Raw genomic sequence first — 23,446 nt, forward strand, 5'->3', positions numbered from 1 at the left:
TTTAAACCTGAAAAGAAGGTCTACTTGTTTGCCTGTCTGCTTTGTAAATATTGTCCCGGGCGGGCAGGAAGGGGCAGGTTTTCAAAACACCCATAATCATCTTCTCCTGTGTATTCCTTTTGCTTCGGACCTGACTCACAGAATGCAAACAGCCTTTAGCAACCTTGTCAAATCATGAAGCAGTTTCTTCAGGGCTGGTGTGATCTCTAAGTCAGCCACTGATTTTATCAGTGCACAAAGCTTGTTCTTTGGGCTGTTAAGGCATAAATCCGCCTCTCCTGCTTTCATGTGGTTGTGAGACCTGGTGGGAGGGTAGGTGTTGATACAGGAATCGGGGCTCTCATGCTAGCTAAACGCACAAGGGGAAAACGTGCAGTTCCAGGGTAGCCATGGTAGCACTCCATGCAGCCACGTGACTTGTTCCCAGCTTTGGATCTTCTAGAAATGTAGGCCTGGCTACCTCCTACATCAGAGATGAGTTAAAGCCTTTCCAAAAATGTACTGTTGTTTATATTAAGCAATAACCAAAGACTTTCCTACTTGGCCCTTTTGCTCGTCCCCTAGTTCAGGTACTATGACAAGAACTCTGTCTCCACTTAGTATCAACCAGAGGAAAGACCTTGGTTTTATCACACAAGGAAGACGAGTTTGCTCTGACATTAGAGACTTTCACAGAGGTTCTGAGATTTTCACCTGTGAAGGAATCCCAGTCATTCGTTAAGAAAGACACAGGTGCTTTCAGCAAGTTGAAATCCTGCATGGAAACCTCTCCTGGGGCATCTGGAACAGCAGGCGAAGCTCCTGGCACCCTTGTCCAGATGTCAGAGCCGACAGGAGCCTAGAGCCAGTCCAGTCCAGTGCAAGCCTCTCGTTTCTCAGGTAGAGAAACTGAGGTTCGGAAGAGTCAACCTTCCTCTGGTCACATGATCACATGGTACTGAAGCTAAAAGTAAAACCTAGGCCTCCTGTCTCTTCGTCTAGAACTCTTTCCACCAAAGCACAATTATGTCTTCAAAATAAAGGAGACATTGTCTCTCATATTCTCTGACTGTGCAGCCATGTTATTTACAAATAACGCAACGAAAAGGCCTTGTTTTCTTCTGCAAGATGCCAGTCACAAGTATCAGAGTTTACTTAAGAGCTGAAAAAAGATCTTGGGTTCTGATATGGTTTGCCCGTGTCCTCACCCAAATCTCATCTTTAATTGTAGCTCCCATAATTCCCATGTGTCACGGGAAGGGACCTGGTGGGAGGTAACTGAATCATGGGGGCAGGTCTTTCTGGTGCTGTTCTCCTGAGAGTGAAAAAGTATCACAAGACCTGATGGTTTTATAAAGGGGAGCTCCCTGCGAAGCTCTCTTGCTGCTGCCATGTAAGATGTGCCTTTGCTTCTCTGCCTTCCACCGTGATTGTGAGGCCTCCCCAGCTGTGGAACTGTGGGTCCATTAAACCTCTTTTTTTTAGAAATTATCCAGTCTCAGGTATGTCTTTATTAGCAGCATGAGAACAGACGAATACAGGGTCCTACTGATTTATATTCTAGATGGAATCATTGCTGTCCAAAGACAGCCATTTACTCACAACGGGAAATGGATCAGAAGCAAAGCAGAGACCTGTGGGTCTGGAGCGCGGAGGGACTTGAGCTCAGACAGCAGACCTCTCCCACACCACAGAATAGCTGCGTGTCTGTGAGACAGTTGCTTAACCTCTCTCAGCCCATTTTTTCTTAGCTAGATAACCTGGATAGTCTAGAACCAATTGCCGGGAGCTGTTGGGAAGCCTAAAGCAGATAATGAATGCAAATACTCATCACAGTGTCTGGCCATCAGTATCATCACTGTCACCTTTACCACCTTGTCTTCCAGTCCGGGGAACTTTCCATTATAATATGTTGCTGCTTCTGAGATTCTTTTTCATTTTTATTTATTTTTAAAAAACAAATTCTAAAGTTAAATGTTTTGAGTTTGGCATTTCCTAATCCAATGCCTAGAACTTTGGGGCAAAATTGAATTGCATACTTTCCATACATCTATCAGGAGAGGAGCATTCCTGCCTGGTGATCGGATGACCATGGGAAGCAGTCCACAGCTTTCTGAAATATACACCCTCGTTCTGGGAAGAAATGCCATCCCAATATCCTCCTTGCAGATGACTGGACAGAATCCAGCCATCCTGCAGCCCCAAGGGAGATTCTGTACAACTGTGTGGGAGTGGTCAGCCATGACGTCAATTCTGGCCTCTTTACATGAGGAAGTACAGAGCGGTGGGAGCAGTTCACAATTGAGATGAGGAGTCACTCTCTTCCTTAGGGCTCTGAGAAGCATGAATGAAGAATAATAGTGTTTAGAAGCCCTCCAAAGCCCAACCCTGCTGGCACCCTGAGCTTGGACTTCCAGTCTCCAGAACTGTGAGAAACACATTTCTGCTGTGAATAAGCTACCTAATCCATGAAACTTTGTTATTGCAGCCCAAACTGACTAAGGTTGTGGCTCTGATAAAAGACCCCAGCTCGTCTTCACCCTTCCTTTACAAACCAAGGGTGATCCTCCCACCATTGCACAAATGAGAAAACACAGGCCTGGAGAAGTTAAAATTGCTAGTCCAAGTTCATACAGCAAGCTAGTGACAGAATCCTGAACCCAGGACATCTGAGTCCAAAGCCATGGCTTTCCTGACCACATTCCAAGACAGGCATGTGAACATGTCATAAGTCTTTCAGGAAATGGACCCAACCAGTAGATTTATTTCAGTCATTCAAACATACAGAGAAAAGCAGCAGGAGCTGACCCAGAATTGCAGGAAAGTGATGTCACTGCTCTCGCCAGCCCACGCCCCATGGTCATTATTTTAAAAGCGATGAGACCATCCATTAGAGCTGGCGCTGGAGCCATGCCCCTGTCAACATCCGGGTGTGTGGGCAGGGCCTGAGTGGACCCTCTGGGGGCTGCATTGCTGACACTGTGGGTAAGGGCTGGAGCCTCAGTGGGCAGGGCCTGCCCACGCCCAGCTGAAGGCAGAGGCAGAGCCATCAGGAAGGGCAAAATGGGTAACAGGGCTTCCTTTGGGCTTTGGCCCTGCCCGGCAGCCATTGATGGCTTAAACCAGTCTTCAGGACATGCAGCCACGATTCTGTGTACATGTCCCTTTTCCATCTTAGGGTGCCTGCCTCCTGGGTACCCCCACTCTCAAGTGCCAGCCCTGTGCCTTGTCACTGCACTCAGAGGACAGAAGCTTGAGATTAGTGCAGTACCAGGCCATGCTGGCAGAATTAGGACTCAACGAAACAATGCAATGTGACCCCGTATGAGTAATTCTGGTCTCTCGGTATCTGAAGATTGGTTCTAGGAGCTCCCTTAGATACCAAAATCTCCAGATGTTCAAGTCCCTAATATAAAATAGTCTAGTATTTGCATATAACCTAAATGCATCCTCCTGTATAGTTTAAATCATCTCTAGATTACTTATAATGCCTAATATAATGTAAATGCTACATCTATAGTTGTTATCATGTATTATTATCCTGTAAGGACAAGAAAATAGTCTGTACATGTTCAGTGCAGATGCAAACATTTTTCAAATATTTTCAGTTTATACGTATGGAGCCCGCAGTATGGAAGGCCGATTGCACTGCACAGTAAGTAACTCTATCAAAGGTGGGTGTAGTGGATTGATCACAAAAATCAATCAACCATTCTGTTCATCCTTCCCTCCTTTCCCCCAGGTCCTTGTCTTCTGCAATGCAACTTTGCAGCTTCTCCCATTAAAAGGTAGAATCTGAATCCCCTTCCCTTGAATATGAACTGACCTGGCTTCAGCCAAAAGAATACAGCAGAAGTGCTGGTGTGCCATTGAGTTTTGAGATCGAGGCCTCCAGAGGGCACGCATGCCTTCCTTCTCTCTCACTGCAAACAGCATCAGTCACCTTGGAACAAACCCAGGCAAGTCTACTGGGTGATGGATGAGAGACACATGGTCCAGTCACCCTCATCCACTGAATTGAGAGCCACCTAATGCTGAACACGTAAATGAGGCCATACTAGACCAGCCAGCCTCCAGTTGTCCTGCCCATAGTCACAGGAGGGAGCTGAGATTAGCTAAGCCTGTCCAGATCAGCAGAACCAGCTGGTTGACCCACAGGACAATAATACCCAGTTGTTTCAAGCCACTGCCTTCGGGGTGGTTTGTTACACAGCCATAGCTTACTGATACATTGGAGAAGGAGAGAGGAAACTCTTCACAGATGAGGGGATGCCTCAACAGGTCAGGAAGAATGAACAGTAGTTTGCTGGATGACTGAACAGAAAAAGTAGCATTTACAACAGCAAGATGGCAAAAAGCAGCACTACATCAAGAGGACCATAACAATCCTGGGATGTTGCTAGAGTCTAAAATGAAAGGGAGAAGCAGCTAGACAAGAAGCTGGAGAGGAAGGGGTAGCCCAGCTATGGTAGGCCCTGGGTCCCAAGGCTGAGCTGTATCCCCAGGGATCCCCAAACCCCCAGATCGACAGTTTTACTTTGTAACAGGTTTTTGGAAAGTTATTAGAATGTGTAAACTCAATGTTTCTGCCCCCGCATCAAGTACCGAAATATTTCAAATATAATAAGAGATGGTGAGAAAGTCAATTACCTTGCAAATCTATTAGAATGTGAATTTCTTCTCTAACTCTGATCTAAAGTAAGGTTTTCAAAAGACTCCCTCAAGAGCATGACGATGGTTTGTAAAGACCCCTTAAGAGCAAGACCATGACATGTCTGATGAAAAATAAAGCCTGGATTTAGGAAAAAAGTCCCAAAGTAAAATGACATGAAAATCAAGGTTTTCCCAAGATTTTATTAAAAGAGAAATACCAACAGCTTAAAAGGAGTTACCTCAACTAATATTAAGTATCCCAGCTGTGGGAAGACGTGGAAAAGCCAGCCACGTTCAGTCATTAATGATTTCACTCATTCATTCCACAATGGTAGCAGTCATTGACTCTGTCAGATCCTGCAACAGGAGCTGAGACTCTACAAATAAATGGCCTGAGCCCTGCTCTCTTGGCAGTCCCAGGCAGAGGGAGAGAATGGACATACAACCACACCCCACCATACAACTCACATGGGCTATAAGAATGTAGGTGTTCCGGAAACCCAGAGGATGGTGGGGTGATTTCAGCTACCCCTTCAATATAGGCTATTAACGAATTTCCATCCAGGTGCAGTGACTCATGCCTGCAATCCCAGCAGTTTTGGAGGTTGAGATGGGAGGATCACTTGAGTCCATGAGTTCAAGACTGGGCTGCAAGATGATGAGATCCCATCTACACGCGCACGCGTGCGCGCGCACACACACACACGTTAGCTGGCATGCTGGTGTGTGCCTGTAGTCCCAGCTACTGAGGAGGCTGAGGCAGGAGGATTGCTTGAGCCCAGGAGTTTGAGGCTGTAGTGTGCAGTGAGCTATGATCATGCTACTGCACTCCAGCCTGGGTAGCAAAGAGAAACCTTGTCTCTAAAAAATAAAAGCTAATAAATTTCCTTACAAAATTTTTGATCAAGTCAGGGCTTATTTCACTTAAGATGATAACCTCTAGTTATACTACCACGTTGCTGCAAAAGACAGGATTTCATTATTTTTCGTGGCTGAATAGTATTCCATTGTGTATGTACACCTTTTCTTTATCCATTCATTCATTGATGGACACTTAGATTGATTCCATTACCTTCACTATCATCAAAAATACTGTGATAAAAACATAAGTGCAAGCATCTCTTTGATACTGATATATTGATTTCTTTTCCTTCGGGCGGATGCTCTGTAACAGGATTGTGCAGGGTAGTCTATTTCATACACTACTTGTGATTAAACCTTTCATAAACTTCCATTTTGTAGAAGAGACTACATATGACACTCAAAATTGTGACTTCTCTCCAGACCAGGCCTTCCCCAGCCTGAAGCCCCAAGTGGGAGTTCCAATGTGGCCCCTCTCAGGCCTCAACTGATTGAGAAAAACACAGATGAGACCCTAGGGAAGAGCCGTCTATTTCCTCTCCCAGCCAGCACCGTGCAGGGACTGCCTGGATCCAAGGCAGCTGGCTGCCCAGCGTGCCACTCCAGGCTAATCCTCACTTGACTAAATCCTTAGTCCAGAACATCCCTCAGCTGGCCGTGCCTCTGCGAGCCCTGAAACACACCCAGGCCCGGTCTGCTGAGACGGAACCTCTGAAGTTTGCCTGGATAGCCAGATCCAATGTCTGGCGGAATCCCCACTGTGCTAGGCTTATCTCATTTCTGTCATCTTCCACACTGGTAACTGATCAAATAAGCTTTTACTGGCAGCATAAATCAACAAATAAAGGAAAGATTCTTCCATGAAATTGTCCTGGGATAACAAGTTAGCAAATTGAAGGGAAAATTGTGTTAGAGTTTCTCCTTGCACCATGAACTGAAATAAATTTGAGATAGGTCAAAGAACTTAAAAATCAAGCCACAGGACCTCTAGAAGGTTCTAGAATTATACATTAAAAAAGCAATCACTATGTAAATGATCAACACATTGAACTGCATGAAAATATTTTACATATTTTGCAAAATAACCAAAAGGGAAGAACAGGAGAGAAAACTGTTCAAATATGTCACAGGATCAGATATACTGATAAGAAAAATATGAATACCTCATAAATAGGCATATGATATGAATACGCAATGCCGAAAACTAAAAATAACTAGTAAACTAATGCATGGGATGATTTTCAACCTCCCCAGTTATCAAAGAAATACAAACCTACTAGCTATGATTTTTTTACCTATTAAAATTATTTTTAAAATTTAGTAATATCAGATATTAGTGTAAGTAACACTGTGGTATACAATTATTGAGAGTGTTAATTTGAATAAATCTTTGGAGGCCATTTTCTTTGTTCATTTACTTATACTTCTAGAAATCTTTCTATGGAAATCAGCAAAACTTGGGGAAAAAAACATGTATTAAATGGTCATTTTAAATCTTAAATAGTAAAAATTTAGAAAGAAATTTGATGTTATTTTATAGCAATTAAAAATATGATTTTGAAAACTGCAAATGCTTATAAAAAACTTGAAAATGTGTTATGTGTAAGGTAAAATTCTATCAACATTATGTAAAAAATACAATAACAACACTAGAAAAATATTCTTCAAAATTCTTAAAGTGGCTATCTTAAGTAGTAGGATTATGGGTTTTTCTTTTTTCATTTCTGTAATTTCCAAGTGATAAGGAAGCATTCAAGCTGGCCCCTCCATCCAGGACATCACCAGTCACCGCAGCAGAGAAAAGAGGAACTAAAGAATTGTGGTTACATGGCTTAAATAATGGAAACATACATAATATGTCTATACACATGCACCATGTACGTTCTTTTAAAAAAAAGTAATAAAATGTCTCCCTTGACCACTCCAACTCCTAGTTATTGCTCCTTCCTCCAAAAGTCTTAGAGCCAGGATGGTTTCACACGGTGCTCAGAGCACAGACCCAAATGTTTGTGGAATGAATTACTTAATGGAGGAGCATTTCCTCTCTCCACAGTGGCCTAAAACACCCTGGAGACTGCTTGGCATTGCTTACTAGTGAGGATGGGTTATGTCCTGCTATAGTAATGAAGAACCCCAAACTGCAGGGCTGCCTTCTCACCTGGTCCCCAGGTCCGCTGTGGTGTGTGGAGGACCCTGGGCTGTCATGTGCAGCTAAGCACCCAGGCTGGCCCCTCCAACCCAACCATCGCTAGTCACTGCAGCAGAGGAAAGAGGAGCTGAAGAATCATGCGTTATTTTTTGTACATTTCTTCTAGAAATGATACACGCAGCTTCTGTTCATGTGTCACTGACTAGAACAAGACACTTGACCACAACTAACATCTGAAGCGTGGAATACATTCTCCTCCCTTGTGCCCAGAATACAGAGGAACTGGAGGTTGGTAAACGGTGTGACTGTTGCTTTTCATACGTACACGTCTCTCTATCCCCTTAGACCATAAGCACCCCAGCTGTCCTCCCTGCACCCTCCCTACTGCAGCATACCAGCGCTGCTCACGGCTGGCAAAGCACCGGGACACTGTAGGTGCTTCCTGTGGCATCAAATAGCAATGGAGGTTGTGTCTACCCCAAAGATGCCGTGATCCCAGATTATATTCAAATACGCATTGTACCCTATTTATAATCACCTACAACTATCTGCAATCACCTCCACGTCTCAATTTCTGACAATCACAAGTTGCCGTGCACAATTCCCATAGGCAGTTCTGGCCAATTTTGTTAAACTGGGGCCATGAAGCGTCATAGGAGCCTTTCCAAGCCTCGCCTAATAAGACGTCTCTGGGCAGCTGATGCCAGAGCTCCATCTCTCTCCACGTTTGCCTTCATCCTTACACCCCAGCCACACTGAGCCACTCATAGCTCCTTTCATGTACCCGGTTATCTGATTGCCCTTTCCCTAAAGTGCCTTCTCTAATCAGCAGACAAATTCTTACTATGCTTTGTAAGGTTCAAGGCAAAGATTAATTCCCCTAAGAATAATGAGGTCCTCCCACTTTTCTGCCCACTCTTTGCCTTATAGGGACATAAAATGTATCAATCTCATGTGTTCACATGACCCCACTCAGATTGAAAGGTAGGTTCACTCACCCCGTACCCAGATTGAAAGGTAGGAGCATCAGTTAGTTGGTTTTGCGTTCTCCATGTCTGGGGTAGAGTGGTTGATTAATAAACGCTTGCTGAATAAATGATCTAAGCAACTGCAATATCTCATGGCTTTATTGATCTACCTGGCAGTGACTCAGAGCTCTCAAGCCTTGCTATAGTTTTCGGTAAACAGGTCAGACATAAATGCATTGGTGGCTTATCACACACATAAGTGGGACATGGAGCGTGCACCAAGAGTCTTGTGATAAGAACATTTCATCCAGAATACCCTGAGTCTGCTCATTCATTTCCTCGCAGTCTCCTTTCGAATACATCTTGGGTTTCAAGTTCTCCATCAGAGCTCTCCAGGATGAAAAATGGACCCACGAAGAGCACATATTAGTGACAGTGGTTTTCAATGCAACCCTATCCATTTTCTAAGCACTCTATAGTTCTGAGTGTAATCCACAAAGAGAAGCTAATTCAAAGCTCTCTTTAAAATACTTGCTAAGGCTGGGCACGGTGGCATGCCCATATAGTCCCAGCTGCTCAGGAGGATCGCTTGAGCCCAGGAATTTGAAACCAGCCTAGGCAACATAGTGAGAACCTCATCTCAAAAACAAATAAATAAATCAAAATAAAATCCTAGCTAAGCTCTGATTAAATGCTATTTTCAAAGTTTAAAGTTGTGGGAAAAGGCACCTCTTTATGAAAATATTTTCTGGTACAAGCTGTGTATAACTACAATAATAAATTGTAAAATGAATCAGAGGTACTTTTGTATCATTTCCTCACAGATAATAACAAAAAACTCCATATTATCTAAAATTTTTCCTCTGTCATCCAGGCTGGAGTGTAGTGGCACAATCATGACTCACTGCAGCCTCAAACTCCTGGGCTTAAGTGATCCTCCTGCCTCAGCCTCCCAAGTAGCTAGGACTACACGCATGAGCCACGGCACCTGGCAATTTCTTTTTCTTATAGATGGGGTCTTACTATGTTGCCCAGGCTGGCCTTGAACTCCTGGGCTCAGGAAATCCTCCCACCTTGGCCTCTCAAAGCACTGGGATGACAGGTTTGAGCCGCTGCATCTAAACCAGCATTTCAAGAACAATGAATAACTCCTGTTAAAAAGATGCGAGGTTTCTTGCTTGGCCGTGCCCAGGGTGTCCTGGAGTCTAATCTCAAGCCCAAACGCACTCTAGTCTTCCTCACATCCACCACGGTGCTCATCTCACAACCTGGGAGTTCTCCTGGACACCTCCCCCTCCCTCGCCCTATGTCTAATGCACCGTTCCATCCATCCGCTGCCGCTCCCAAACACCACCTGGATCCACACACACTTCTTCCCCACTGCCTCCACTCCAACTCACCACCAGCAGGCCCCTAGCCCAGCACCATAGCACCCCCTGTTATCTTCCTGCATTTATTTTTGCTAACCATTGCCTATCACCCCCACCTACCCAGACACGGAGCAGCCACAGGGATCCCTTAAAAACAAAAACAACAACAAAAAAATAAGCCGGGCGCGGTGGCTCAAGCCTGTAATCCCAGCACTTTGGGAGGCCGAGGCGGGTGGATCACGAGGTCAAGAGATCGAGACCATCCTGGTCAACATGGTGAAACCCCGTCTCTACCAAAAATACAAAAAATTAGCTGGGCATGGTGGCGCGTGCCTGTAATCCCAGCAACTCAGGAGGCTGGGGCAGGAGAATTGCCTGAACCCGGGAGGCGGAGGTTGCAGTGAGCCGAGATCGCGCCATTGCACTCCAGCCTGGGTAACAAGAGCGAAACTCTGTCTCATAAATCAATCAATCAATCAATCAATCAATCAATCAGACGATGTAACTCCCCTGCTTGAAGCCATTTCGTGACTTCCCATTGCTCTCAGGATACTGTTCACAGACCTGAGCACTGGTTTACAAGATGCTGCATGATCACCCTGCTGCCCCTCATCCCTGCCTCCTTGCCCCTCACCCCTGCCTCCCTGCCCCTCACCCCTGCCTCCTTGCCCCTCACCTCTGCCTCCCCTTCAGTCCAGCCTTGCTCCTCACCTTACCTTCCCTTCCCCAGCCAATACGGGCTTCTCTTGCTGTGTGTCTTGAGTCCTCTCCACATCCTCATTCCCTAGGACATCCTTGCCCCCGCCCTTGGTTTTTCCAGTTTCTACTCGCCATCCTCCTAGGCTCTGCCTACATGTTACTTCCCAAAAGAGGCTTTCTCTCACTGCTCCCACTTCTATTTCCACCAGCCACGTGCACCAGATCCCCTGTTTTCTCTCCTGGAAACTTTCAACTTTGCTTTACATCACTGACCACAGTTTGGAATCACATATACCCATGATTTTTTCATATCTATTTCTTTTTTTCTTTCTTTTTTTTTTTTTTTTTTTTTTTGAGACAGATTCTAGCTCTGTCGCCAGACTGGAGTGCAGTGGCAAAAGCTTGGCTCACTACAACCTCTGCCTCCCGGGTTCAAGCAGTTCTCCTGCCTCAGCCTCCCGAGAAGCTGGGACCACAGGCGCGTGCCAGCATGCCCAGCTAATTTTTGTATTTTTAGTAGAGGCGGGGCTTCACCATGTTGGCCAGGATGGTCTCAATCTCTTGACCTCGTGATCCACCCGCCTCGGCCTCCCAAAGTGCTGGAATTACAGGTGTGAACCATGCACCCAGCCCATATCTATTTCTTTATATCTGTCTCTCTCCCTAGACCTACACTGTTCCACTAGCCACCCTATTAAGCACTGGAAACATGGCAGGTCTGAATTGAGATGTGCTGTAAGCAGAATATACATACCAGTTTTGAAGATTTGGTATGAAAAAAATGTAAACAGTCTCATTACTTTTTATAGTGACTACCTGTTGAAGTGACAATATGTTGAATGTATGAGGTGAAAATAAAGTATATAATTAAAATTAATTTCACCTGTTTCTAACTTTGTTTTAGTGGGGCTACTAGAAAACTCAGAATCCCCAATGTGTCACCCATGATACCGCTGCTGGACAGCACTGCCCTAGACTTTATTATTATTATTTTTTGATATATATTTGATTGTGTTTTAGGTTTTGGGGTACATGTGAAGAACATGCAAGATTGTTGCATAGGTACATACATGGCAATGTGGTTTGCTGCCTTCCTCCCCATCACCTATATCTGGCATTTCTCCCCATGCTATCCCTCCCCAACTCCCCACCCCGCACTTGTGCCCTAGACTTTAAGCTCCATGCAGGCAGCTCTCAGCTCATTGTGGTCACTGCTGCATCCCCAGAGCCTAGCAGCCTCTGCAGTATTGTAAGCTGACTTCAGCAAACTGCTAGATGAGGGAATAAATGAGTGAATGAGTCAGACAAGCAAAGGAAAACTTCTGGTTGAAAAAGCAGTCATAAGGCCGGGCGCGGTGGCTTACGCCTGTAATCCCAGCACTTTGGGAGGCCGAGGCGGGTGGATCATGAGGTCAAGAGATCGAGACCATCCTGGTCAACACAGTGAAACCCTGTCTCTACTAAAAATACAAAACATTAGCTGGGCATGGTGGTGCGTGCCTGTAATCCCAGCTACTCAGGAGGCTGAGGCAGGAGAATTGCCTGAACCCGGGAGGCGGAGGTTGCGGTGAGCCGAGATCGCGCCATTGCACTCCAGCCTGGGTAACAAGAGCGAAACTCCGTCTCAAAAAAAAAAAAAAAAAAAAAGAAAAAGCAGTCATAGGAACAGAGATACTGCAAGTCTGTAAGCTCACTGTTAATTTGTGTGAAGGAGAAATTTCTGATTGGGAACCATTCGGAACAAGCTACCGCCCTGTCCGGAAGCCAAGCAGGACGACGAGGTCATCTGTGGTTAAACCACAGAAAAGTCACAGATGACAGAAAAGCAAAGATAAACTGCTGGAGGGTGTTTGACCTCAAGTTGTCCTACTTTTCAAATCCCCAAAACCAGGAACACACTCGGCAACACATCAACGCAAAAATAAAATCCTGAAGATAACAAAAGGAATTTGACAAAAGGATTCTATTTAAGTTCAAAGATGGCCCTAGTGTTCATAAAACCATAATGAGCACCTATCAAGAATTTCTGGCGGGGATGCCCAATTGCACTTGGTGTGTGTTTTTCATCCTATTCCATGCGTGAATATTTAGCTCAGAGTTTCCCCAACATAGGTCCCACAGCACCCAAGCCTCACAAAGTCCTCTGTGAAAATAGAAAGGGAACTCCCTAGACCAGCACATCTGGGATATGCATCTCCCGTAGTGCATTTACACTATGCACCTCTCCCAGAGAGTCACGGCGCATGCTGGTCTACAAAGGCATCGAGAAGACCTTGCAAAGTGAAAACAGGGTGGCTTTGTTTAGCTCAGTTTATCTCAAACATGTTTGACCTCAGAATATCTGGTAACAGCATGAACAAGCGATGCTCCTGAGAAATGCATTTTAGGAAGTGTTCATCTAAGCTTCATATACAAAACCATAATTAGTGATAAGTTGTTCTGATCTGTGGGTAACGCAGATCAGATCCATGCGGGAAACCCAGCTCTGATAACCAGAGTTTTACCATTCAGTGGTAACACTGCCCTTTACTTTGGGTCACCTTCTTGGTGACTACTCCCTCCTTCCCAAAGGCGGGTCTCACTTCAAGTGCTGTCCCTTTAACCCACGTTCCCTCTGCCACCTCTGCTACAGGACAGTCAACAAGGCAGTTAGAAATTTGCCCAAGAACTGATGAAGAATTATGAAAAAAATCACAACATCTGCACAGCTTACAAAAAGTCAGCGCAGAGCTCACAGGATTAACCCTCCTCAGCACAGCCCTGAGGCTGGATACAGGAAACAGGGGCGCATCGGTCCAAAGGGATATTGTGAGCCAAGGTCTGGGATTAGGAGCCTTGGAAAAATTTCCCCAAAGGCTTGGAGCCTCTACTTGCAGAGGGAAGAGAGCTCATGTTGGCAGTGACTCGGGCCAGCAGACCCCTGAAATGTCTCTAATTTAATGTTCTCTCTATTGCCTTTTGGGCCCTATTAACCTGGTACTGACAATTCATTTTGGGCAGTGCAGTTATCCTTCTTGCTCAATGATATTTTCTGAGCCCTAGCAGCTACATTATCCACTAATCTAGAGTGAGGATTGGGATTCTAGAATGTATTTCCTACCAAGAACACCACCCTTGGGAGGGAGGAAGACAAGCCCAAACTCAGCCACCTGCCACCAGGAACAAGGGCCTAACGCCCAACTGCTGAACACACACTTCACTCAGGTGAGAGGCTGAACTCCCTGACTCAGCTTTTAAGGATCTACAGCCCTGCTCCACCTTAGTGATCTCATTTCCAGCCACAGGAAAGTTCTTCTCTAAATATCCACTTTTTGGATCCTCTGCATTAGGTTCAGGATATTCCTTCCTTCTTAACCCCTCCCTTCTCTGGCCTGGGGGAAATTGAACTCTCGTTTCAGGACCAACCAAATATCACTTCCTCCATGGCACCTTGACTCTTTCCCCAACAAAGTAGTTTACCAGGACTTTGTACTGCTTCTGTATTGCCTTGTTTATGTCTCTCTTAACAGCATGGATTGTAGGTAGTTGAATGTCCGTCAGTCTCCCCATCTAAACTGTGAGCTTCTCCATTGAGGGAGATGCAGTGGAGTCATCTCTGAACCCCAAGTGTTTAGAAAGAATTGGTGGATCAGCGATGAATGCACTCAGGTTGTGATTACTCTCAGTGAATTCAACTCTATGAATTAGATGAAACTGATCTACTGTGAATTCTCATATTCCCCTAAACATGCTTTTTCAAAATTCAAGATTCGAGCAACATTGTGATCACAAAGAGCTTTTGGACTCACACTGACATAGGTCCGAGTTCCAACTCCACCACCTCGAGCCGAGTGACTCCACCTGGAGCTGAGCTTCCCTGAGTCTTCTCCATCTGCAAAACAGGACCACGTCTCATTCACAGTTGTCAGGAAGTTTAAATAAGATGATGCACGCAATGCTCTCTGCACCAGTCTGAATGTTTTAGGTGGCCAATAAACACTGAATATTAATAATGATGATGGAAATAACCGTAAGGACACAGGAGTACAGACCTCTGAGAAGTTGACTAGCAGGTGTTAGTTTCATTCAAATATCAGCGCAGAATACCCAAGAGTCAACATCGAATGTACCGAGAAATGTACGTGCTCGGGGGCTGGTGCTCAGAGGCAGGACTCATTTATTTGTATATTTTAAAAATATTTGAGTACCTACTATGTGCCAGCCCTCTGGAGTAAAACAGAACATGAAAAGTCTCTGCCTTCGAGGCAAGTAAGTAGGGGTCCTGTCTCTGAATGAAGAAAGGACCCTTTATTGTATTGGGACGTGGCTGAGATGAGGAGCCATCTCTATTGAGGGAAACCACAGTCTTCTGCACCACGTATCCCACAGTGGCCACCAAGGGCCCTCCATGAGCATGGCTCTATTTAAATAGTGACTCTGCCCCTCGTTTCCCCTGAGCTCAGAGGGGTGATGTCCTCAAACAACCTCAACAGAGCAGAAGCTGGAGTTCATGCCTATTAAGCAAGATTCAATGGAACGATCATCTTTTCTGTATGTCAAAAATAGATTTTGATTTAAAGAAATTTTATATGGAGATGTTTAAAGTAAAAATGAACTTCACTACATGGTCATTCTCAGAAAATTCCAGGATATGTTAATGTGATACGATTTGTAACAGTACACCATTATTTTAAAACGTAAAACAGATTTCAGCTGTTTCTCAGTCACCTGGAAAGTTCATGCATATACACAACCTACAATTATGTGGTCAGAGGAATCTCCAAGCCTCTTCAAAGCTACCAACCAAACAGACACCCCTGAGATGGTCATGCCGTTTTATTTTTAAAAAATCATTTAAGCAAGAAGAAATCCCTGCATATGCAAGTCCCAAAGCCAACTATTTTCTCTGTCAGTACCAGGAACTGAATTGAGAAATCTGAATTGAGGATTGATGAATTCAGTGGCTTCTTAAGAAGTCACAGACTACTGACACATCAGCCCAATAGAATTTGCAAAACACTCTGATGTGGAACCCTGCAATTCCTGCCCTCTCCAAAAAGAAAGGGAAGCAAGGTTCTCTTTGCAGCTTCAGATCTCAAGTCTGAAGAGGACACATGTCCCTCTCTTCTCCACTTTCTCTGGGAGTCCCACACCCCAAATGCAAATCAACGGGGCTCAGAGTTGCCTTTAACATCACCAAAGGGCTTGTCTGCCTTGCCTCTGGTGCTGATCTCTGCCTGGGAGACCACAGCAGAACCCACGCCGACTGGAATGTTGGCCTTCTAACTAGAATGAGCCCTGGAGGTGGGTGGGATTTACCAGGGACAGGATGAGAGTGAGATACGTGAGGCACTTGCCTTGGGTGCAAAATTGAAGAGGCCACCATAAAACTCAATGATCCATATAAAGAATAGCGCAATGCAACATTTCAAAAATCAAGATTAGCACCCAAAATTTCATGATGAACCAAATATCAAAACTCTAAATAAAGACAGGGTCAATATTATTGACTTTGCCTCTAGTGCTTGCATTTCCTTCTGTCTAATCACAGGCTTTGGAGTCGTCTGGCCGTGAGCATGGGGCTCAGCTGCGAGCACCAGTTGGAGCCGTAGAGAGGCGAGTGGGCTCACTCACGGGTCAGCAATGTTGGCGCAAAACAACCTTTTGCTGAGTAATAGGGAAATGGATCTAAAACATATGGATTAAATGGCTCTGAAAATAAACAGGGTTTTAAAAGGAAAGGAAAGGAAAAGTACTTAGCCACTATGTTTGAGGTTTTCCTGAACCCAAACCTTTGGAAAACTAGCATAAGAGTGAATTACTCAGCGCCGGTAACACAATCAGCTTTGAAATAGGCTTGTCATAAACCACCAGTTTCTTCTAAAAAATATTTTTTTTGAGTCGGAGTTTCACTCTTTTTGGCCAGGCTGGACTGCAGTGGTGCAATCTCAGCTCACTGCAACCTCCACCTCCCTGGTTCAAGCGATTCTCCTGCCTCAGCCTCCCGAGTAGCTGGGATGACAGGCACGCGCCACCACGCCTGGCTAATTTTTATATTTTAGTAGAGATGGGGTTTCACCATTTTGGCTAGGTTGATCTCAAACTCCTGACCTCAAATGATCCACCCACCTCGGCCTCCCAAAGTGCTGGGATCACAGGTGTGAGCCAACATGACCTGCCTTAAAAAAATTTTTTTAATGGTTCACCCAAACTGGCTCCCTTATGCACTGCTTTTGGGGCTTATTCCTACTGTTCTTTACAAGAAGGAGCACAACTTTGCATACCCACAGGGGCCTTGGAGGCACTGGAGACCCAGGTCTCAGGAGGACTCCTGAGGAGAGCCTTTAGGGGGCTTGAGGAGACCAAGCTGGGAATGAGTCCCTCATGGTGTGCCAACAGTCCTCTAGAGAAGCCAAACAAATAATGCTTTGGATTAGGAGCCAGAGAGATGCCCAAGGGCACCAGCCTGTGCCACCTCTGTAACTGTGGGCACCAGTGTCTTTGTCTCTCACCTGCAGATACCACTGCCTGGTCTGGAAGCTGGAGAGAAGAAGGGTCCACACATGGTTAGAACCCAGGCAGGAGCCTTTGTGCACAAGTGGATGGCTCAGGCCCAGCACTGGCCAGCCCCCTAAGACAGTTCCATGGGATTTAAGAAACTAGCATCTGTGGCTACCAGTGCCAAGAGATCAGCACAGCCAAGGAGCCAACCTAAGTCTGGCTTTGAGGAAAAATCTAGGAAGTAGGAGAGAGAGAGGCTGAATCCCAAGGTTTGGGAGTCAGTCTTTGTTTTAGTATGTTCCAGTTGCTCTGGTGATGTGGGCAGATCCCCCCAGAGAGAGATGCTGCTGATCACCCACCAACACCCAGCCTTCCACAGCACTGCCCAGGGCAACAGGTTTTTGGTATGGCCGGCAAAAGGAGCCCCAGGCAACTGCAAATGCCCATCCTGGAGGGGAACCCAGCTGCCAGGCAGCCCCTTCCCTGTGCTAGAGTTCCTCATATACCTAGCAGGGTTCTTCCAGAGTTAAAAGTGTTGACAAAACTCTCTACATTGAACACGCCTTACTCTCATCATCTTAAATAATTCATATGATTATGTTTTGAGAGCTGGCTCCAGGCCCAGAAGGGGTTCTTCAGATCCCTTTCTAAAGACTGGGGCCACCCATCAGTGAGGGGCAGCCTCTTTTCGGGTGTTGTCCCACTCAGGGTGTCATTTTCTCCCTCAAGGTCAGCTTCGTAGGAGGCAGACAGAAGCCACAGCTAACAGCTGGAGGGCCCCTCGTCCTGCGCCTCCCCACAGAGCTCTTCCATGATCTGTGTCACCTGTCTTCTCTCTTCAAACCACGCCTTCAAAACATCTTGCGATCACATTTAGCTTTTCGACCTCAATGAAAAAGGATGCAAGATCCTGGATAGAATTTGCCAAATTTTAAAACCTGAAAATAAGATTATTTTTTCTTACCAGCTTTTATATAAGAAATATTGGGAGGTTTAACAAGATTAACTGACCAGGTTGTGAATAAGAAGCCTATATTTGCAGAAAGCTCACAGTTTTGTCTGTCCCTCCCATGCTCAGCTATAATTTGGAGTTTTCTGGACCAGCACCTATGATATATAGCCTTTCCCACTGATCGTCCAAGTACCCCATTTTTTTTAAGTTCTGTGGTACATGTGCAGATCATGCAGGACTGTTACATAGGTATACACATGCCTTAGTGGTTTGCTGCCTCCATCCCCCCATCACCTACATTAGGTATTTCTCCTAATGTTATCCCTCCCTAATCTCCCCACCCCCTGCTATCCCTCCTCTAGCCCCCTAACCCCAACAGACCCCAGTGTGTGATGTCCCTAACCCACTTATGAGTGAGAACATGCAGTGTTTGGTTTTCTGTTCTTACGTCAGTTTTCTAAGAATGATGGTTTCCAGCTTTATCCATGTCCCTGCAAAGGATAGGAACTCATCATTTTTTATGGCTGTGTAATATTCCATGGTGTATAAGTGCCACATTTTCTTTATCCAATCTATCATTGATGGGCATTTGGGTTGGTTCTAAGTCTTTGCTATTGTAAACAGTGCTGCAATGAACATACATGTGCATGTGTTTTTATAATAGATCGATTTATAATGCTTTGGATATACACCCAGTAATGGCATTGCTGGGTAAAATGGAATTTCTATTTCTAGATCCTTAAGGAATTGCCACACTGTCTTCCACAATGGTTGAACTAATTTACACTCCCACCAACAGTGTAAAAGTGTTCCTATTTCTCCACATCCTCTCCAGCATCTGTTGTCTCCAGATTTTTTAAATGATCGCCATTCTAACTGGCGTGAGATGGTATCTCAATGTGGTTTTGATTTGCATTTTTCTAATGGCCAGTGATGATGAGCATTTTTTCATATGTTTGTTGGCCTCATAAATGTCTTCTTTTGAAAAGTATCTGTCCATATCTTTCGCCCACTTTTTGATGGCATGTACCCCGTCTTTGTTGGATTATCATGCACGCGATAATTCCAGATTTCCATTTTTAATTTTAATTCTGTTTTTGAATTTTCACTGCAAATTGTTGATGGACAAGCACACACACACACACACACACACACACACAAACACACACACACAGAGCAAGACATCCAGAAGATTAAAAAGACACAGCAGGCTGGTGCAGTGGCTCACTCCTGTAATCCCAGCACTTTGGGAGGCAGAGGTGGGCAAATCACTTGAGCTCAGGAGTTCAAGACCAGCCTGGGCAACAAGACAAAATCTCACTTCTACAAAAAATGCTAAAATTAGTCCAAAATTAGCTAAAATTAGTCCCAGCTGCTTGGGGGACTTGAGGATCACCTGAGCCTAGGAGGTTGAAGCTACAGTGAACCGTGTTCACGCCACTGAACTCCAGCCTGGGTGACAAAAGTGACACCTTGTCACAAAAACTAAACAAAACACACAAAAACACACAGCAACACAAACCACAATAAAACTAAGCTAACACTATTGATATGACTGCCAAAAGCAAAATAAACTGACCCAGAACCGAGGTTTTTCAGACTGCTCCTTGGAATCCACAGAGCTCTGTGGAACTTCTTGAGGGAGCTCAAGAAAAAAATCAGCTCCCATCCCAACCACAGCCACTTCTTATCTAGTTTTTAAATTGGATTTACTAAAATTGTATTGGAAAAAAAGCATTTTGTGGTCCAAGTAATTTTTACATTACTAGTCTAGAAGACTAAAGGTCTCCTAAAGGAAAGAAGCCTAACAGAAGCACCCTCTCTTGTGCCCAGTGTATCCCAAAGTCTGGACAGGTAAGCTCATGTACATGATATAGGTAAGGGAGCTTATATACCTGACAGGTAAGAGAGCTTATATACCTGGACAGGTAAGGGAGCTTATGCACCTGAGGCAGGTGAGAAACTTCATGCAGAGGTTGCAGGAAGTAAGGGGGTTAGGGCCTTCTGAGCTTCTGACTCTCCTCATATGCCCTCAGTGAAGCTTCCTCGGATGTCCTCTGGCTGAATTAATGATCTTCGTTTCTCCAGCAGGTCCCTTGCCCTTCACTCCTCCCAACTAATCTGTCCTAGTCCCCCTCATTCTGTATGACAACTTCTGACTTGGATGTCTGTCCCCTCACCAGGCTCCTAGCTCTTTGAGAGCAGGGACCATGTATTCAACTCCTTCTCAGTGACTCAGTGACTCATTCAGGGCCAGCCTCATAGAAGATGGTCAAAAAGTTGCACACAACTTAGTTTCTGCTTCCAAGTATGGTGGGGGTGACAGAACGCAATTGTGCTACCCAGAATGCACTGGGGATGACCAGTTCATCCTCCCAGGAGTGCCACAGGGAAGGAGTTGAGGAAGATAATTGAGCCTTAAATTTTATTTTCAGGTTCAAAAAGGAAGAAGTTGTGATCTTTGGAGTCTAAAAAAGTTGTTTAAATGTAAACATGCATTCTCAGTGTCTGGAACCAGAGTTAGATGAAATTCCCCAAGTGATCTCTTAATACCACCAAAATTACATTCAAATGCCTCTGCCAGGCGAAGATAAACTGCCATTTGCACAACGATCTTGCACTTAAAAGTAGCTTGGTCCAGAGAGCTTTGGAAAATTTATTATGACAGGGAAAAGTGGAAACTTAAAGGGGGCCAAGACATTTAGTCTGCTGATAAGATGGCTTAGGAGCGACAATAATTATCTCCAAGAATTTGAAGGGTCATTAGAAGGTCATCAGGAAGGTGCAGACCAGCTGGGCTTCCTCTACTCGGACAACAGAAACTGACTTAAATCATATCAAGAAGAATTAGAATCAGAATCACATACAGTCATGAACGTCATCATGACATGGACCCCCGCGACTTGAAGGGAGCTCTGTGCACCAGCAGCATCACCTGGGGGAGTGTTGGAAATGTGGACTCTCAGGCCCCGACTCAGATCTGCCAAATCAGAAAGCACACTTTAACAGGCGCCCCTGTGATTTGTTGGCATAGTTTAAGTCCGAGAAGCTCTGGTCCAACCTAACTCCTAAACAGAAGACTAGATACGCCAGAGAACCTGTCCAGGCTTTAGCAGATAGTCCAGGCAAGGAGCAGTGTCACCGTGACCAGCACCCGTAAAGCAGTCCCCAAGGAAAACCCCAGTGAGTCCCACCTTTCCTGACTGGCAGAGCCACAGATAAGGGTGCCTGTGCTCCAGGCGCTGCACATTCCTCGCCCCAAAGGCTGGGTGCGTACCTTACAGCTATAAAGACTCCAGTGAACAGCATGAACTCCTCACCCCACAGAGGGCCAAAGAGTGAAGCAGGCTCCTGGGGAAACCTGTGACCCTCCCCGTTCTGTGTGATGTCTAGAAACAGGCGAGACAGCAATGGGGCATGGACGCCTTCCATGCCAGAACTGCTATCTAGATGTGCCTTCTCCATAACAGAAGACGTCTAACGGTGCAGCTCTCCTACTTACAGGAGAGAAAGAAATTCACAAGGCTTTCAAAGACCTGGTCTTCAAAGGTTTTCAAAGTCTGGGCAAAGGACTTTAAATTCAAGTTGTATCTAAACCCCTGATATGACTGCCCTTCCAAAAGATGCAAAGATTTCCCAATGCAAGGAGCCGGGCTGCCCAGCTCCTTGCTCTGAGTGGGCACCTATGCCAGGAAGGCCTGCCTGCCTGTGTCCCCCAGGGTTCACGCACCTACAGAGGTGGAGAAGGAAGGATGGATTTGGATTCCTGGAGCCAAGCTGAGCCTAGGGACGGGCCCTGAAAGATAACAGGGGCAGAGAGGCGTAGCAGCGCCCCTTGCTCTGTGGGCATGTGTGTTTCCTGACACCAACGGAACTAAGCAGACAGTAAATGTATATTTGATGACATTTCTCTGCAAGCAGCCTCCCTTCTGACGAACCAAGCTTGAACAAAGCCTAGTGCCAGGGCACACAGAGGAAAAAGAAGGACTGCGGGGCCTGCCAGAAAGGGTAAGATGGCCCCTGAAGAGAGTGGCAAAAGCAGAGATGCAGATATTAATAAAAGTCACCATGATAGCCACCATCCTACTCAAATTAGTGAAGTTTCCACACACCAGCCTTTAGAGAAAGGAGGTTTAGGCCCAGCTGAATAGCTTGCAAAGTAGCAGAAAGGAACCCAGGACTGAGAAGTCTCCCCCAGTACCCACTGCCGCTTCCAGCCTCCTCCCAACCCAACCCAGTTACAAGAGAGTAAGAAAGTGATCTTTTTCTATTCACTGTTCAAAGGAAACTGAAACTGCCTCCAGATAATGGTAGAAACCAAGCAGTGAGAGGTAGCTGATGCTTTACCCTGATAAGATCCAACAACTGGGTATGTGCCATCACGTGGAAAGAGACGTGTCGTCCAGACTTTTCAAAGACACGCAATCTTGTGGATGCAGCTCACAAACATGACTTTGTTCCCATTTAGGAACCCAACCTACATGTTTGCATTTCTCTTTTGAGCTATAACTGCAAACACAAATTGCATTTAATCCATCAAATCGGGATGCTCTGTGAGTACAACGGAAGATACTAAAAAGAGGTAACTTAAGTGGCAGGCTTCAAAGGAGGCTGATGCGAGTAATCGAGTTCACCCTTTTCAACCTGCTGGCCTTCCCCACTGAATGCCACTCTAGCCATTGGATGTGTCTGTCCCGAGGACTGAGACACTGCTGCAACAGAATAGCACGGGGCTGATGGAATGCTCATTTCTATCACTTCACATGACTGCTCCTCCCCTCACTGGTCCTTCACTCCAAGAGTGTTCTGTAGTTCAATTGTTTTCTCACCAGAAAGCCAAGTGTATGCTGGAAACTGGAATCTGCATGGGAGTGGAATCTGCACAGAAGATAGCCAGGAATTCAAGGTCATCTGAGGGCCCATGTCCTCCTGCTCCGTTCATGTCACCGGTGGTTGAAAGTCACAGAAGGACTCTGAGCGTCTGTACACTGTATTCTTCAGCTCCAATCCTTTTAGGTGGAAGAAGCTAAGATTCCTTCTAATCTGTTAAGAGCACAAGGAGGGGAAGAATAAAAATCTAAGAGCACAAGAATGTAAAACTGACAAGGATAAAAGCACTCACATGCACACACACTGCACACACGCACACACGCGCACACACGCGCACACACACATGCACACATGCACACACACACGCACACACATGCACACACACACACTTTTCTGAGAAAAAAATCAAACTGGAAGATTGGATATTATACAATTCCATTATCCAAACTGCTGTGGTGTGTCATGTATTGGTGATGTCTACCATGCAGAACCCCAAAATGCAGAG

The 23,446-nt window shown here is 45.4% G+C and overlaps 1 protein-coding gene across 3 annotated transcripts in view; it reads right to left on the bottom strand.

Annotated features, from left to right (window-relative positions):
• CEMIP (cell migration inducing hyaluronidase 1) overlaps positions 1-23,446 on the bottom strand; it is a 175,398-nt gene that overhangs the window by 148,846 nt on the left and 3,106 nt on the right. For 2 of the 3 annotated variants that reach the window (XM_032263840.1, XM_032263839.1), the window contains 2 exons: positions 22,941-23,154; positions 14,468-14,550 (listed from right to left, as the gene is read on the bottom strand). The exons of the other annotated variant lie outside the window; for it this stretch is intronic. The gene's annotated coding sequence lies outside the window, so the exon portion shown is untranslated. The remainder of the gene's footprint in view (positions 1-14,467; positions 14,551-22,940; positions 23,155-23,446) is intronic. 3 annotated transcript variants of the gene reach the window in all.

The sequence above is a fragment of the Sapajus apella genome, unplaced genomic scaffold, assembly GCF_009761245.1.
Source record: "Sapajus apella isolate SASKATOON/1434 unplaced genomic scaffold, GSC_monkey_1.0 scaffold139, whole genome shotgun sequence".
NCBI lineage: Eukaryota > Metazoa > Chordata > Mammalia > Primates > Cebidae > Sapajus > Sapajus apella.